The sequence below is a fragment of the Mesoplodon densirostris genome, chromosome 2 (assembly GCF_025265405.1).
Source record: "Mesoplodon densirostris isolate mMesDen1 chromosome 2, mMesDen1 primary haplotype, whole genome shotgun sequence".
NCBI classification, from domain to species: Eukaryota; Metazoa; Chordata; class Mammalia; order Artiodactyla; family Ziphiidae; genus Mesoplodon; species Mesoplodon densirostris.
Window position 1 is genome coordinate 154,071,189 of NC_082662.1, and position 5,966 is coordinate 154,077,154.

The following is a 5,966-nucleotide window of genomic DNA, read 5'->3' on the forward strand; positions in this document are numbered from 1 at the left end:
TCAACCTAAGTTGAAATCTTCAGATACTCAGGTCCATTATTTACTTTTTTCTTTTAAAGCTTCACTCCTAATATCCAGCACTGCAGGCATTGCATACTTGGGAGCCTTGAACTGGTAAAACTGCCCTGGCCTTTCTGGTGTGCCCTCAGCATGATTTTAAGACTAACTACTGTGAAATTTACAGACATTATTTTCTGCTGCAAACCCAGGGCTCTGAGCTGTCAAAATTCACCCCTGGTTTCAAGTTCAACTGAACTCTACTTTGACAACATGTCTTGTGCTAGCACTGCTGGGTAGATAAATTGTGTTAGAAATAGGACTCAGACCCTCAGAATGATTACAGACTGGTAGAAAAGACAGACATGTACGTATGAAATTATTAGAAGACAACACAAGGGACAATATAGTTCACAGACTCTCCATTCCTCAAGAGATTTTAAAAGAATGCCATTAGTGACACTTAGAAAAGCCTTTACGAACAAAGTCGGAATTGAAAGACACCATAATATAGCACGAATGTTATACAAAAAGCAGAAGATATGTGTTGGACTCAGTGACTGCATTTCTCAGGATTCAAAAAATGGAACTCTATCCCTGGTCCCCCTTCTCTGTGCTTTTGTGGGCACAATATTCCTCTGATGAAGATGAGGTGGTCATCTCACTGTCAGACTGAGGGACATCCTCTAACATGGGAGATTTAAAGAGATGTTGCTCAGGTCGGCTATACACCTGCGTGCTCAGAGGTGGGAGGTGTGACACCTGAACTTGTTCTGATTCCATCTAACTCCGTGGCATGCAAAGGAACAAAAGGGGCAGGAAATACTCCTTCAGGGACATGCTTGTTAAACAGAAAGCCTCAACCCAGACAAGGCCAGCTTTGCCATAGATGGAGTTGAGAAATCACTGATGAAAGACTCTTACAACCAAAAATAATCCCCACTGGGCCTGCCCCAGGCTGGATTCCCCCATGAACTTCACATTTCCGGGGCCTTTTCAAGTACTAAAAGAAGTTCTGCTTCTGGTATGGAGGAGTAATCACTAACCAAACCAAATAACACTGGAGAAAAGTGCAAAAAAAAACTACCTGGAAACTCTGAAGATAGAGCAAAGGCAGGCCTATTTTGAGGGGAGTAAAACTTGGAGCAAGTGTCCAGTATGGAATGAGCTCCCTGCTTACTGTGGCTCTGCCCTGGGAGAGACCACGGTTACAGCAATGCTGGTGTGGGTGGCTTAAATTCTGGTGGGAAGTCCCCCATCTTTCTGATCACAGGAACCGTGCAAAGGAGTCAGGACAACCAGGGCTGCCAGATACTAAGGCAGGAGCTCTAGAAAGGAGAGAGCAAGCAAAGGAGAATCTCAAATTCTATATATAAGCCCAGCCTAAGTCTCTGGCTGACGAAAGCAGATTACAGGTATGGCTTAAGGAACTGAAGATCTGCGCCACCATCCAGCACAGGCATGACAACTGGCCATCTGAGTCTAGATCAAGTTAATCGTCTGCTAAAACAAAACACTGCCACTCCTTGGAGAAATATAACAGAATGCAGAGTCTCTACAATATAACATTCACAATGTCCAGGGTACAATCCAAATTTATTCAACAAGAGAAGACTCAGGAAAATGTGACCCATTCTCAAAGAAAAAGATAATCAACATATGCCAACCCTGAGATGATCCAAATGTTAGAATTCTCAGACCAAGACTTTAAAGCAACTAGTATAACTATATTCAGTAAGGTAAAGGAAAACTCACTTGCAATTAATTAAAAAGTAGGAAATATCTATAATAGATGTGATTGTTTATAGAGAAAGTCCTCGGGAAACTACAAAATACCTCCTAGAACTGATAAATGAATTATAACAAGGTTGTAGGATACAAAATTAATATACAGAAATTCTACTTTTATACACTAGTAGCAAGCAATTTGAAAATGAATTTTTAAAAAACATTAAGTGTATATTTATTGATAAATCTAGACCAAATTTTAGTTACAAAGGACAGTATGTAAGAATATGTAAGGTGATATGAAGTCTGACAATTCTCATGCAGTAAAACCATTACAAAACAGAGGGAGGCTGGAAAGAATATGTGAAGAGTAAAACAAGCTCACTGAATGCCTTACGGGAATTAACTGGGAGTAAAAGGATGTTACTTCAAAATAGCTTTAGTGGAGGGAAGGGGAGGGGAAAGAAGAGATTATTAGATAATTTCAGTGTTGAACCAATAGAGAAAGAAACCAAGAGACAATAATTCCACATCCAGCATTTTACAAATGAGGAAACACCTACTGAAGCCCTGGGATGTATACCTTAAGACAATAAACTAGCTTCTTCCTTCACACACACATACACACACAAACACACATACATACACACACACACAAGAAGACAAGCAGTATCTCTTCTTCTGTTTAATACTATCTTGGAACTGATGCAATTAAATAAGAGAAAGCATCTAGAGGAATAAGAATTGGAATGAAAGAGGAAAAACTCTATATGCATGTGATATAATTTTGAAAATTGAAAAGAAACAATGGAAAAACTACTATACATAATAAGAAAATTTAGTAAAGTAGCAGGTACTAAAATTATCATATAGAAAGAAACCCAGTTAGAAGTCTAATGGGAGAGAAAAAACCCATTTCAGTGTAACAGAAGAAGATAAAATACCTAGGCACAAACCTAAAAGAAATGCCCAAAATCCATATGAGGAAAACTATAAAATAATCAGAAAGAAACAAAGTAGACTTGAACAAATGAGGTGACTCAGCATCCTAAAGATGTCAGTTTTTTATAAGATAATTTGTAAGTGTAATGCAATTTCAATAAAAATACCATCAGATAATTTTTTTTTACCTTGAATCAGACAAGTTGATTATAAAGTTCATTTGGAAGAATAAACAAGGGAGAATCACCAGGAAAAATATTAAAATGAAGAGCAATGCTTATGTGGGTGGAAAGGGGCTAGTCATGTCAGAATTCAACCCTACTCTAAACCTCTAGAATAAAATATTTTGATATTGTTACATGAACAGAAAATACATATCTGAAAAATGACCCAGATATAAACATTTTATTTATTACATGAACATTAAGTATATGGTAATGAAAGCATTTCAAAGTGGAGAAAACATGGTATAAAATTACTGTATAACCACATAGGAAAAGATAAAATCAGATATATTGCTCGTACTCTATATTCCAGAATAAATTCCAAATGGACCTGAGATTTAAATATAAAATTAAGTCATGTGGGTATTCGAAAAAAAATTTGTAAATTCCTCTACAGTCTTGGAGGAGGAAAAACCTTTCTAGCTGTGACTTAAAACCCAGAAGCAAGAAACATATTGATAAATTTTATTACATAAGAATTTTTTTTAAAAACATTTGCATGGCAAAAAAAATTATTCTAAGAAAAGAACAAAGGCAAATGACTAAGTAGGAAAAACTATTTGCAACTTATTCATAAACAAAGGCTTAATGTCCTTAATATCTAGAGACCTTCTAAAAACAGAGGAGAGGCCAACAACGCTTTTAAAAATATAATATGTAATAAAGATATGAATTGAGAGTTCATAGGAAAAAATGCAAATGGCTCCTAAACACATGAAAAAATGTTTACTTTCACTCATAATAAGAGCAAAGCAAATTAAAACTACACAGATACTACTCAGCCATAAAAAAAGAATGAAATTTTGCCATTTGCAACAACATGGATGGACTTGGAGGGTATTATGTTTAGTGAAATAAGTCAGAGAAAGACAGATGCTGTATGTTATCATTTATAGGTGGAATCTTAAAAAATAAAACAAACTAGGGCTTCCCTGGTGGCGCAATGGTTGAGAGTCCGCCTGCTGATGCAGGGCACACGGGTTCGTGCCCCAGTCCGGGAAGATCCCACATGCCGCGGAGCGGCTGGGCCTGTGAGCCATGGCCACTGAGCCTGTGCGTCCGGAGCCTGTGCTCCACAAGGGAGAGGCCACAACAGTGAGAGGCCCGCGTACCGCAAAAAAATAAAAAAAATAAAAAATAAATATAAATAAAAATAAAAGGTTTTAAACTACACTGAGATACCATCTCCCACCAGTCGGGTTGATAAAAATCTCGTGTGACATCATATTCTGTTGAAAATCTGGTGGGAAGGCAAGACAATATAACCCCTATGGTTAAGAATTTGACTACGTCTAGCAAAATTTCCAGAAATCGAGGAAGATGTCAAAGACTACAAGAGTCATGTCAAATGGACGTAGAAGCCAACTTGAAAAGGCTCCTACTAGCCAAAGATGGGACAATCCAACTACCAGTAAGAACAATTACAGTCAATTGAAACACATTAAATAAGTTTACATCCACAAATTCATTATGATACTTAAAAAAATAAACCTTTATTGATCACACTTGTAAATCAACTCATTCTTTGGAAAATGGGTAATAAAAGGAAAGAGTCAAGCATTTATTCTGCTTTTCCTATACAAACTGATGAAGGGAAGTTGATGAGGGAAAGTCTCTGTACATTAAAGAGTTAAGGATATTAACTCTTTGTTTACGAATAACTTGCAAATATTTTTTCTACTTTGTCATTTGTCTTTTTTCTTATGGTAATTTTTTGCCATGCAAAAGTTTTTCAATTTTTTATGTAATAAAATTGATCAATTTTTTGTATTGCTTCTGGGTTTTAAGTCATTGTTAGAAAGGTTTTCCCTACTCCAAAAAATACAGAGGAATTCACCCATTTAAAACAAATACTTGTATGGTTTAATTTTTTATATTTAAATCTCTGATCTGTTTAGAATTTCTTCTGGAGTACAAGTGTCTGCTGCTCTTGGAGCGTCTTTCAATCCATTTATCATTTAAATTGCCCATCCTGGGGCTTCCCTGGTGGTGCAGTGGTTAAGAATCCAGCTGCCAATGCAGGGGACATGGGTTCAAGCCCTGGTCTGGGAAGATCCCACATGCCGCGGAGCAACTAAGCCCGTGCGCCACAACAACTGAGCCTGCGCTCTAGAGCCCAGGAGCCACAACTACTGAGCCCACATGCCACAACTACTGAAGCCCTCACACCTAGAGCCCATACTCTGCAACAAGAGAAGCCACCGCAATGAGAAGCTTGCGCACCACAACGAAGAGTAGCCCCCACTGGCCGCAACTAGAGAAAGCCCACATGAAGCAATGAAGACCCAACACAGCCAAAAATGTATGTATGTATGTATGTATGTATGTATGTATGTATGTATGTATTTATTTATAAAAATAAAATAAAATAAGTTGCCCATCCCCCCCATAATTCAGCCCAGGAGATAGGGACACTGAGGTTCTTCACAGAAACTCCTAAGTTCTATCATCTATGTCCCAGCAATAGCCATTCAGCTTCCATTCTCCTCCCTTCCCCCAGCTGGTCACATTTTCATCTCCTTTTCAATGGGAAATAAATTGTGTCATCCTGCCTTTTAAAACTTCAGCTCTCTGGACTTTGGCTCTTGATATTTAAAACCAACTTTTTTTTTTTTTTGCGGTACGCAGGCCTCTCACTGTTGTGGCCTCTCCCGTTGCGGAGCACAGGCTCCGGACGCGCAGGCTCAGTGGCCATGGCTCACGGGCCCAGCCGCTCCATGGCATGTGGGATCTTCCCTGACCGAGGCACGAACCCGTGTCCCCTGAATCGGCAGGCAGACTCTCAACCACTGTGCCACCAGGGGAGCCCCAAACCAAACATTTTTAATGTAAAGCCTCAGCTTTTAAGATTTTTGTTCATTCCAGGCAAGTTCAGGTTTCATGAGAAATCCAATGGACTTTTTTGTTCTAGCTCCATCCATCTGCCCCCTGAGAACAGTGTAATAAAAGCTCTCGGTGTATTCTGAATGTGAGTGAGAAGGAAAGAGAAAAGGAAGTTTGGGAATGGGAAGCAGGGACTCAAATTCTGAATACCTGAATTATTATATTCATCACCGGAACACCTCTGGCCCCTCC